We start from the raw sequence: 13083 nt of genomic DNA on the forward strand, positions 1-13083 counted from the left end.
GATAAACAATCTTGTCTTGAGCAGGCAGGAAAGATTTGGAGTAAAATCCTGGCTCCACTGAAGTCAATAGCAAAACTCCCATTGACTGCAAAGAGGCCAGAATTTCACCCTTGAAGCCCAGAAGTGCATTATTTCCTTGTTGGGAGAAGAATGGGGGGGGGGCGGGGGAGGACACAGGCACCAGGTGCTGTATTTCTATTTTAACTTATTGACAAATATAGCTGAGTACCAGGGACGCTAGATGGAGAAATCAAAAATGCATCTTATAATTTACAGAGGCACCAGGACATTTCTAGAACTCTAGCAAAACAGTTCTATTCAGACAGTTTCCCTGTGTCTGCTGCTGCCTCTTCAAGACAGTGCTCTCAGCAGCCATATGTCTCCCTCTTAACTCCTCTCCAAACATTAAATCCTATTCTAAGAACATGCACTCAAGCTGTCATTCTAAGTCATTACCATTAAAACCAGGAGGTATGTGTGATTCAACCTCCCTAGGCAAAGAATTAATGGATGAGATACCTTCCTGGCATAACTCCAGTATAATCAATGACATTACTCCAGGGATGACTTTAACTCATTGTCTCTGTTGGGATTGTACAAGTGGATTGTCTCCAGCTGATTTGCAACACAAAGGAAATCCCTTTGAATTCAATGCACCTATCTTTTAAATATAATGTGACCCAATTCATATAATCAGACATACCTCCACTCACTTCTGTCTCACACAAGCTATTGTAATTGGCCAAGAACACCAGGACCAGCTTCCTCCCATCAGAAAAGTTCCATGGAATCTTTAATGTTCATGCAAAGTACACAAAACTTCAGTTTTTAAGGATTCATCTCACTGTAAAGTGCACAGTACCTCTTTATCTACCTTAGAAGGATGAACAGCTGAGTTTTCCTGCTACTTCCTGTCCTTTTCCCATACTCCTATGTGAGGAAGAATAGCTCATATGATAATACAGATCTTATGTAAAAAAAATATGTTTTAAGTGGATTTTATCTCAATAGGCTTTAAAGTGGATTTCTCTGTCAAGATGAAGATTCCAGAAGAAGGCAATCTGTTTGATTTATAGCCCCGTTCCAAAATAGAAAGATTACTGTAAAATTTCTGAAATTAAATTGGAGGTGATGAAAGCTGAACATAAACTTGGACAAATTTTTAATTTTACTGATGAATGAAAATTCAGTGATTGGTTGTTAGGTTTCCTCCTGCTCCCCCCAATTAACTATTTTATATTGAATTTTCCACCATGCCAGTTCTCAAAAAAGGGCTCATGTATTTAGATTTTTGATACTTTGAGAGGGTATTCTCTGTGGTATGCAAAACACCAAATAGTTTTGAAATTGCAAATATAAGTGGGACTTTTCTAAGTTGACACTAGCTAAGGATGATCTAATTCAAACCTGGCTGGACCAAGTTGATTGGTTCCAAGGCCTCAAACTTGGTTTGTCCAAAGACACTGAAGAGAGGTGTTGCTAGGCTGAGTAAGTCAAGTTTTTAAATTAGAAGAAGCAAGGATAGGGCTGAGAAGCTCTCTCTTTCAGGTCAACAAGCCACTTGATTGACATTTAAGAATCTCCAAAACTGACAGCTTCAGCAAGGGGAAGATGTATCAAAAAACCACTCCAGCTTTTGATCTTCCCTTTGTATGAAGAAGGCCTGCTAGCAAGCCAGCCAGCAGACATCACTATCTGGCTTCTTGTCTGCTGTTCCAGATCCTACTTTTTGAGTCTACAAGACAAGGAGAGCTGAAGAGCTTCTATTATCTTTGTCACAGATTCTGTGTAACTGTACCTGTATTCCCCCTCCATGGTCCCTCAAGGGTACTCCCTTAAGTTTTCTGGCTCCCCGCTGTCACCTCTCTTGGGCAGAGACCAGCCTCTCACTCTCTTCTGACCAGGATTTTCATGAAGCCTATGTGTGCGTCAGTTACACTGTTCTTGGAGCAGAGCAGAGGACATGAGGTGTGTGTGTCACCTAGACATGAGGTGTGTGTGTCACATAGCTGTCAAGAACGGAAAGAATAAGTCATTAACAAAACTGGTTAAAGCTGCTCCATATAAACAGAGGATCTGGAAAAAGAACGAGACCCCCCAGTGACTGAACAATGGACACCTAACAGTAGGAAACGCTGGCAGGTTGAACCTGTGAACTCAGCTGCAGAACAAAGGAGAAAGGTGTCAAGTGGCTGGAATCAGGGCTTCCTCTGGAAAGAGACAGTGATCTTGCCTGTGACTGAAAAAGCCAGAGCCAGAAATGGAGTCCATAACAGCTTAGCTGGCTTTTTGCACTGGATTGTCCAGGATAAATGGCTTAACCATTGCCTCTCTTTGCTAATCTAAGGACTTTCTGTATGCCAGGTGACTAATAAATCCTACTGGTTTGAAAAGGCTTCTTGCTGCTCTGAAGGAGTACAGTACTAGTCTTTCACAAGGGTCTGGCTCGGCTGGATTTGCTGCAGGGAGCCACAGAGAAAGCCAGAGATCACTTGTGCCTGAAGGCCCAGTCTCAGAGTTTTGAAAGCCAAAGGCCTGTCCCTATGAAATTGTATGGACGCTTGGGATTTGGCACACTAAAGGGTCACTCCCAAAGGACTGGTGACAGGCTACGATGTAGACAAGACCCTTTGGATCCGTGACACCTGCATCTCACTCCTTCCTGACTGTGATTTTAAGACTGCACAGCCCCCTGCCTTGGACTGTGAGATCCCCAGAAAGCCAGTCTGCGTAAAGGCCAGTATCTGATCTTTGCCTTCTCTCCAAGGGCTACAAACAATATATTGCAAGTTGTTACCAGTTGCCACACAGCTCTCTCTAAGCAAGCACATTTATTCTTAAGGTAAAAACATTACACAGAAAACATAAAAATAATAAAGTTCCAATACACGTGCTAAAACTTACAAAAATTTTATGGGGTGCTAGTACATCAAAGTCTTTCCACCGGTGTTGGGGTCCCCCTTTGGGCAGAAGCTCTTGCTTATTGGTGTATCAGAAAGAAGGCCCTGAGTCAGTTTAAACCATGCCTTTCTTTGTCTGCTGGTCTCTGGAAAACTCAGTTTGAACCAGTACAGACGCTCCCCGGGTTACACAAGACCAGACTTACGCAAATCTGCACTTACGGAAAAAGCTCTGTAAGCTAGAAATAGGAGGGGGGTTTTGTTTGTTTTTTTGGCATAATGGTCGGGTATACATTTTCGACTTACGCAAAATTTGAGTTACGCAAGGCGGAACGGAACGATTGCGTAAGTCAGGGAGTGTCTGTATATTGAAACCTCCCCAAAGGGTGGGTGGCAACTCTCTGGAGGTGTTTACAACCTACGTAATTCATCTTAAATCAGTCCCCATTGTTTTTGGTTCCTGGGGAAGTTTTGGTGTCCTCTGCCTTGGAATCAATCCCTACAATCCCTGACTCATAGTGATACATAAACATAATACTATATGATCCCCAAAGATATTGCATGTGGTTGCAATATCTGTCACAAGCTTATTTTTCTATTATTTTGTCTTTTTTTATTTTTAACTGGGAGATGTTCAGCCTCTTTAGTTTTAGGGTGTAAAAGTCAAAGTGTGCCTGTGTGCATGCACGTGTACACGAACACCCATTAAAGCCATATAGGGAAGTAAATTGTCATAAATATAAAGGGAAGGATAACCACCTTTAGATTCCTCCTGGCCAGAGGAAAAACCCTTTCACCTGTAAAGGGTTAAGAAGCTAAGATAACCTCACTGGCACCTGAGGCACTGGCAAAATGACCAATGAGGAGACAAGATACTTTCAAAGCTGGAGCGGGGGTGGGGGGGGGGGAACAAAGGCTCCTCTGTCTGTGTGATGCTTTTGCTGGGACCAGAGCAGGAATGCAGGTCAAAAATCCTGTAAAGAGTTAGTAAGCAATCTAGTTAGATATGCGTTAGATTCCGTTTTGTTTAAATGGCTGATAAAATAAGTTGTGCTGAATGGAATATATATTCCTGTTTTTGTGTCTTTTTGTAACTTAAGGTTTTGCCTAGAGGGATTCTTTATATTTTGAATCTGACTACTCTAAGGTATTTCCCTTCCTGATTTTACAGAGGTTTTTCTTTAATTAAAATTCTCTTTTAAGAACCTGATTGTTTTTTCATTGTTCTTAAGATCCAAGGGTTTGGGTCTGTGTTCACAAATTGGTGAGGATTTTTATCAAGCCTTCCCCAGGAAAGGGGGTGTAGGGCTTGGGGGGATTTTGAGGGGAAAGACGTTTCCAAGTGGGCTCTTTCCCTGTTCTTTGTGTAACACTTTGGTGGTGGCAGCTTTTAACCTAAGCTGGTAAGAATAAGCTTGAGGGTCTTTCATGCAGGTCCCCACATCTGTACCCTAGAGTTCAGAGTGCAGAAGGAACCTTGACATAAATATTCCCCAGATTTAGATAGCCCTAACTATTGTCTCATAAAACTACCTCATTAAAGTGTATTCTGTGTTTAAAGAAGTCTTTAGATACTTGAAATTGTCATCTGTAATCTCTGGTAAGCAGAAGTTTGACCGCTTTTATTTATCAAGAGTGTTCTGTTAAAGTCTGTATTATAATATTTCTATGGGGGAAGAAGGCTAGCCACCTTATAGGAACTGAAATCTAAAGGGAAGCTTTATAATTGACTCTGAGGTTGTGCTCCAGACATTAGACGATAATTTTGGTTCACCACCACATAGGAATTGAAATCTAGAAGGAAGCTTTACTGTTGGCTCTGAAGTTGTGCTCCATACATTAGATAATAAGTTGGGTTCAGTATTAAGATACTGAACCATTCAAATTAAAGATGTGATTGACTTTGGTCAAATTCTTTAGCTGGGATTGATAACCAAATGGACAGCCCGCATTTTAGAATTTATAAAGAATGACTTTTTTTGTACTAATTTGATTACATAATTACAATTCAATATTGAGACAAATTTGTTGATTTGATATTTGATTATTTTATTCCAATATTATCAATAATAGTTTAGTTTTAGTTACATGTTTTCTTGATTTTGTTTTAATAAAATTGATAAGAGGGCACTGAGTCACATTTCTTTCAATAAGCAATTTGGAGCCAGAATCTTTGAGGATCTGGGTGGAGCTGGCTTACCTAAAAGCTTGACCAGTTTCCCCTAATTAGTCTATTTCTCACACCTAAATTTTCTGTTTTCCCTTACATTGCTCCTGTTATGCCCTCCGCTACTTCAGACAAACTCTCTTCTACCCTCCTTGAGGCCCGTTCACCCATGAATGCCTTTCTGCCTAATCATATCTCCACTTCCTCCTACACTTAAAACACAGATTTATGTTTTGTGTTTGAATTAGATTTTAAGCTCTCCAGGGAAAGGACTAAGGCGTATTCCATGTTTTGTAAAGCACTGTGGACATTAATAGTTCTCTGTGAACAAATGAATGGAAAAAATTGAGTTAGTCAAAAGTTTTCCATCAAAACTTCTTTTGGTTGAAAAATGGCACTTATTTCAAAATAAAACTTTAATGGAATTGTTTTGTTTAATTCCAAATAGTCCAGTTTTACAACAAAAAACTAGAACCCCTGGCCCAAATTTCTGAAAAAAAAAATTCCTTTTATTTCTTTCAAAAATTTTCATGGGAAATATTTAACATTTTCCCAACCAAATCCAGAATAAATAATAATGATAATTAAGAAAATATTAGGAAAGAGATTATCTCATTTGGAAGCAAATGGAAGAGCTTGATCTTTAAACAACTGCCTAAAAAAGTGTCCTATAGCTCTCCCTGCCCTCAAAAAGCCTCAGATAGAGTGACCCTATCAACAGCTCTTTTTAAATAAAGAGAATGAGTGAAGACAAAAGGGCAGTGTGGGCTCAGCAATAAAATATTAGAAACCAAACTTCACAACCACAGTCAAGATGCTGATGGTCATCTGCTAACTGTAAACACCTGTCCTAACAGCCAGTGAAACCTCAGTCCCCGTGAAAGGTCCTCTGTATTGATTAAGTTGGCTTATGTGGCACCTATTACAATTGCAGAGACAATACCAGTCCTTTTGGTGGACACTTTCGCAGCTTTTGCTGCATTTCACTGACTTCCATGAAGCCCATAAACAGCACTTATTACCCACATGCTTCATTTTAGGTGTTTGTTAACTTCATAAAATAAATGTGCCATAAACTTACAATCCTGCTGAACTAGCTGAACTTTTTATTTTTAAAATGGAAAACGTGAAATGTACATTTTGCCAAGATCACTCTCCTGTTTTTTGGCATTTTGTGGAGGTATCACATATCTGAGTGATCACAAGAACTCAGGATAGGTAACTTTCATTCTCCTAGTTATATCAAATGTATTATATTTTTAGGAGAAAAATAGATTCAACTTCACTGATTTCATGCCAAAATTGTTTTACTTCTAGGTTTTTTGTGGGGGTTTTTTTTTGTTAATTTGATTAACCTTTTACCTAGAGCAGGCTAAAAAATAAAAAAGTGCCCCTGTTTTTTCATCAAAAAATTTCAAAGTTCAAAATTTGTTGACCAGCTCTATTTTTAAGCCCCAGTCAAAGGGATATGTTCAGCCCCCCCTCAGAGACCAAAGTTCTTACACTGTCACATACTCTATGTGCCAGATTTTCAAGAGTGTTGGGTGCTGAGCATTTGAAAATCTGGCCCTGAGCTCTTTTGAAAAGCAGACCCCATGTAACAGTAATATTCAGCATGGCAGAAGAGTGTTAACTATAGCAGCCACCAGAGCCTATCATCATTATTCCATGCATTCAGCTACCAGCATGCAGGCAAAAGACAAAATGAGGCTGTCTGTCCTTCTCAGGAGCTTGGACCCCAGGCAGAGGTGCCGACTTCCCCAATTCCCGGGGGGATGCTTGACCCCCGCTGCAACCCAGGCCATGCCCCCACTCCACCCCTTCCCCTAAGCCCTCACCTCCACCCCTTCCTGTCCTTACTCCAGCCCCTTTTACTCCCCCCCCATACCTCCTGCACACCACTGAACAGCTGATTCTGGCAGGTGGAAGGTGCTCAGGAGGGGAAGAGGGAGGAGCTGATCCATGGGGCTGCCAGTGGGTGCTGAGCAGCCACTTTTTTCCCCCGTGGGTGCTCCAGTTGCCCATATAGGTGGCAGGATTGTATTGCTACTAGACTGCCTCACCAACTGTCACATTTTTCTTAGCTCCTGTGAAAGGGATGACCTTAGAGACTGAAGTCTTTTAATTTATCCACTAAACAAGTATAGCATGGGCAGCGGCAGTGCTAGCTTCTTCATGGTGCCTTGTCAATGTGTTTCAGTTATGACCTGGAGGGACCAGTTCTATCTCCATGTTGAGCCTCTTTGCTAAACAAACTATCAGTGGTGTCAACTAGTACTAAATGTGGTTTCTGTGACATGTGTCTGCTAGTACCAACTCATATCACTTAGGCTACTAAGCTGCTATCACATAATTATACCCTTTGGTCAATATCTGTTTGGGCCATATTCAGACTGGTGACCCAGAGAGGAAAAGCCCTTTCTCATTACTGATTTCCTGATTCATCCACTCCTTATGTAATATTTTTAGTTCTCTTTTCCAGAGAGATAAGATGTTGGTATTAATCCTATGTGAGATACTACATATTTGTTACAGATTGTTGCCCAAGAAGGCAACTTACCTTAAGGATCTAGCTGGACAAATCTGGTATATATATCTAACTGGTAGCATTATGTGGAATACAAAAATTATATGAGAACAAAGGAGCACTTGCGATTTTTATTTCAATATATTTAGTGTGACTATTTCTTTGACAGCTTGCCATCCCCTGCTGCAGTTTGCAATCATTTTTCTCAATTTCTTAATTATATGTGACAAAGCACTGCTTGTTGTCCTGTTCCTGGTGATATTAATATATCACTGGGGACATTCTAATGACCTCTGAAAATAATCAAGAGATGGCAAAATGCATCAGTGAAAACTAAGTCTTTTTAAATGCAACTGTTAGTATTCACATGCAGATTTCAAATTTGAACATGAAAGCAATTCCCTAACCTCTGAACTTCCATGTGAACATATTAGATAATTACTTTCTTTGTCTCACACAAAATGCTAAGTCCATTCCGATTGCTTCCGATATTGTGGCTTCCATGCACTCACCTGTAATTTAATAGAATGTACGGGGAGAGATCATATTTACTCTTAGTGAATTTTAAGTGTAGAAGAACAAAAGTGATAGAAATTGAACTTCAAGTTGCAACAACTTTTACTTTACAAATACGTTTTTTCTTTAAAAAACAGTACGTCTATGGCACTTTTCATCTGAGGTTCTCAGAGTGCTTGACAAACATTAAGGGGCCAGCTGTTCATATAGATCAAGGCCACTTTACAGCACTTTAGCACCTTTGAAGTGAGTGCAAATATAATCTGCTTCCAATTTAAGACCCTCTTTGCACTGGTTGGGAATTTTTTGACAAAATGTTTCTTGTGATGCAAAATACTCATTTGTCACAATGGAAATTTTTTTCTATAGTAAACATGCTGGTTTTGATTAATCTGTCATTGGGAAGATTTTTCAGGGGCCGTGTGGAATTCCTTGCCCAAGAGCAAGACCCTCCCAGAATAGCCAATGTACTCATCTCCAATGTGGGAGACTCAGGGTCAGGTTCTTGCTCTACCTAATTCAGAGCAGGGACTTGAACCTGTGTCTCCCACATCCCAGGTGAGTGGCCTGTCACCAGCCTATGGAGTCAGTTTTATGCTCTTTCTCTGTCTCACCGGATATTTAATTATTTTTATAAAGCGGAACAGCTCCAACAGGCAATAGAGAGACACTGACTTTATAGTTTGGTAGTTAGGTAGGGGGGCACTGTTATCTCCATTTTCCAGAACCGAAGTGCTATTTATTCATATTCTTGCTTTTTTATATATATATATAGTTTAGTCATTAGTTGCCAATCCCCCTTTCAGAACCCAGTCAGACTGAACAGGGGTATGCAATACTGAAATAAACAGCTTGCTGGAAAATAAGATGCGTCTTCCGCAGGTCATTTCAATTTACTGATATTTGGTTTCTTATCAGACATAGATTTTGCTTAAAACTTTTGGGAGGCTTTAGCCAATTGTTTGTAGAATTTTTTTTTCTTGCCAAAGGCTGAGGCTTGTGTTGCTTGAGTTTACCCATGCTGAGCAACTGAATCTGCAGGGTCAAGAGTAAAACGACTCTTACCGTTCTCAGAGGCAAGTCACTTCGTACTTCAATAATAAATGGAACAGTCAGACATCCTCTCCAGCTGACAGGATGGAGAGTGGGATGTTTACTGCTCTAGCTCACAGAGTTCACTTTCAGATAAGGTCATCTCCAGTGTACCTTTGAGTGGGAAGCACAGATTAGAAGAAAGGGAGAGGAAACCCTGTGTTTGGCTAGTATTTTCCATAACTGAAACCCCTGAGTCTTCCTCTTTCTTCTTGGTAACAGATAAACCCTTTTCCAACAGCTTCCTCTTCAGCAGTTGGTTATGTGACCTTCTTCTGCACAGAAGTGGATTAAAAGTTATTGGGGCCCTGGGCACAAAGAATATTTGGGCCCCCCTTACTTCCTCTCGCCATAGGGCCCTGTCCACAAGTCTTCCTCTTCCCCCCCCCCGAGGCCCTGCTTCTGGACCAGCTGAAAGCCAGAGCTGGGCCATGGTAAGACCTGCCCAGGAAACCCAGCTGCTCTGGGGAACCCTGAACCCCTCCACCTCCTCAGGGCGGCATGACCTGGGGGACAGAGACATGGGTCCCGGGCAGATGGAGGGTCTAGGTCTCCCCACAGCAGCCCAGGCTCCCTTACCACTCCCTCTCTTACCATTTCCCAGCTCTGGCTTCCAGTACTGGTCATCCTACTTCATAAGCTTTTCCCCAAGATGCAAGGTTCAATTGTTAAAAATCAAATACAAAGTTATATCCCAAGAAATTCAGTAACACCAATATATGTATGAAATACTATCTATGAAAGTGACAGAATTAGAAACATTATAAACAGCATTTGTCTGGGCATTGGAAACTAAAGGCCTTCTAGTTAATGCTGCTGATGTTCTTAGTTTTCATGGAGATAGGAGGGTTATTGGTTCTCACCTGGCTAGTTTTACAAGGTGGCAATGACAGTTTAGTGGACGTGGAACTGCTTGGTAACACATACTGATCTAATATATTCTTTGTGGCCTGTTCAGTGAGATAGTCACTGTGTAGTTGTATTGGGCTATTGGGCTTTCCTCTATGGATGCATTGGTCTAGATTATTAGAAAAAAACAAGCAGGAAAGCAACACAATGGTTCTAGATAACCAGCCTCATGGCAAACATTTGGGGTGATTACAAGACAATGGATGAGGTATTAGCAGTGACTATGCTCCTTCTCAGCTCCAGATCAAAGTTACACAGCTGGGTTGCCAAGGCTGGGAGCCTGGAGATCAAAGAAACACCAAAAGGTTAAAAAGACTCTCTGGAGAAAGAGGGAATGGGGAGTTGTCAGAGAGCTGTCAATGGAGAGAATGGATTGACACAAGGTATGTCTACAGTGCAATTAAAAACCCAGGGCTGGCCAGTGCCAGCTGACTTGGGCTCACGGGGGTGGGGCTAAAAGGCTGTATAATTGTGGTGTAGACATTCAGGCTCGGGCTGAAACCTGGCTCTGGGACCCTGCAAGGAGTGGGAGGATTCCAGAGCCTGGGCTCCAGCCCAACCCTGAACATGTACACCACAGTTAAACAGCCCCTTAGGCTGAACACCATGAGCCTGAGTCAGCTGGCATGGGTCAGCTGTGGGTGTCTAATTACAGTTTAGATTTACCCATAGGAACATACCCTATGAGAGTGGTGGAAGCAGTTGAGGCCGTTCCCAGCTTTCAGAGAATGGTAAACCTTAGGGAAAACAGGCATGTGTATAGACTGTATATTATTTTAAGGATCATTTTCTCGGAAATAGTCTGGTTCTAAATAAGCAATACTTTGCTATAAGAAGGCTGTCTGGTTATTGGATACCACTGGTCATAGTTCCCAGAGGTAAAAGAACCACAGGTATATTGCACCTAAGTCAGACCTATTGGGGTAATCATGATTGATTATAGGGGATTGCATCCCAGGTCCCAGTCTGAGTGTGGAAGACTCATGTGATTCCACCCCAAGAGAGGTGCCAGCTCAAGGCTTGAGACCTGAGTGGGGGTGCACTCAACAAGACCAGAAGGGGTCTGAAGTACAGCTAGCCCAATAATTTGTGATAGACATTGGAGAAAGCCATTAGTTTCTTGTGCTTCAGGAGGACATGCACTGATCTCTTATGGGATCAGGAATGAGTTTTTCCCTCATAGTATAGAAATTGCATAATTGACCAGTGCAGTATAGAGGAGTCTGTCCTTCCTCTACTCTATAGCATCAATATACACAACCCTTAGACGCACGATATTGGATAGATGGGGGGTAACAGTTAGCCCTCATGAGGTAATTCTGACATTTCCCAAAGCCTTGACCAAAGTAGGATATTAAATTGAAGGCCAGCTACTGTCCTGGGAGAAAATTTTATATATATATGGTGGCCCAGGATGATGTTGGTAGTTACCTTAAAAATAAACAACCATCAGAAACATTTTGGAGGTGAGCAGAAGACAGTCTATGCTCTAAACACTATCACCAGACAAACATTTAGGAAATTTTATTTAATCCACTGCAATTCAATTTCATAACTATACTTTCTGTAAACTGCAGCAATTATTGAGATGGAAAAATACATGTTAGTGTGAATCAATAAATAGCATAAAATATATAATTTTTACAAGTTCTGATCAGCAATACCAAATTATTCCAGTGAAAGAAGGGGAAACACGTGTTAAATTACATTATAAGATTTAAAATGCTTGTTTCTGGCCGCAAAAGGACTTTTTCCTCTTTGTCAGTAACACTAGTGATACCCCAAGACAGATCTTTTTGAACAGTTTCACCCTGTGGCAGATATAGGCGATAATCTGCTGGGAAGTGACTAAAGCCATTTCAAACAACAGTTTATAGTTAATCCAAGGAATTTATATTTTAGCTGGAATGAAATATGATGACTCCTTCAGTCATAACACGAGCTGCTGTCACTGTATAAGGATCTATAGTATTATTCATCTGAGGGGAGAATGAAAAAGTCTTTTGGAATGTTTGATTAGCTTGAAGTTGTATGACCTGCAGTGTCATTTATTTTTGCTGAACAATCAATTAATTAAAAATAATCCCGAGAGCAGGGTTTTTGATGGCCTAGAATAGGATTAGACATTACTTTGGGGAGACAGGAGGAGCAACCTGAAAGGAAACCTAAGTCACCTTCTGACAGGAAATCAATTATTTTCTAATTATAAAATGTGCCCTAAAGCGGGGTTGTCCAGCCAGCAGGCCCCATTTGTCCATGAGATGCTTTCATCCAGCCTGTGCCCACCTTTAGAAATCAAAAATAATATTTACTAAGGCTGTAGTGTGCTAGAGTCTTGCCGCCATGGGGTGCATGAGGTAAGGGAAATGGGGAAAGCACATGGCAAAACATTTTGGGCTACTAGCAGCCCCTTCATCAACTACATGTTAAGAAAGATTTGCCACTGGAAGATCATTTATATACATTTGAAGATATTTTTTGTGTAGCCATTTTAAGTTGCATTATATTCCTCACCTCATTTTTCTAATAGAAAATCAGTAATTTCCTCCCAATCCCAGTAACTCTCAAAGAGCTGAAGAGGTTTCCTTTTTAATTGCCTACAGGATGAAACAAATTGTGGAAAAATTCAGCTAGAAAAAAAAAGAGAAGTTATGAGTACATGAAAATAGGGCAGTATATTGAAACTGTATTTCATTTGTATTGAATTGTAAATATGCTATCTGCCTCTCCTAACACTGTGGGCCAGATTCTACCACCCTTTCTTATTTGAGTAGTACCTAACTCTGCAAATAGACTCATGGCAGCTCTTCAGATCAGAACTCCTAGACTTCAATAGAGGTATGACAATTTACACCAGCTAAGGATCTGTCCTACCTCAGTTGGAGTGCTCACAAGTACTATTAAATGGGAAGAAAGATGGAAGAAGATAGTCCTGCATTGTTACAGGGCTAGTCAAAGTCTTATGAAAACTG

At 40.8% G+C, this 13083-nt stretch overlaps 1 long non-coding RNA gene across 1 annotated transcript in view; it reads right to left on the bottom strand.

The window, feature by feature from the left end:
- The window catches only part of LOC122458148, a 65489-nt gene that overhangs the window by 22467 nt on the left and 29939 nt on the right, over window positions 1-13083 (bottom strand). Inside the window, exon 2 of the long non-coding RNA XR_006278029.1 lies at window positions 12626-12741. This is a non-coding gene — a long non-coding RNA (uncharacterized LOC122458148). The remainder of the gene's footprint in view (window positions 1-12625; window positions 12742-13083) is intronic.

Source organism: Dermochelys coriacea, chromosome 11 (assembly GCF_009764565.3).
Source record: "Dermochelys coriacea isolate rDerCor1 chromosome 11, rDerCor1.pri.v4, whole genome shotgun sequence".
NCBI classification, from domain to species: domain Eukaryota; kingdom Metazoa; phylum Chordata; order Testudines; family Dermochelyidae; genus Dermochelys; species Dermochelys coriacea.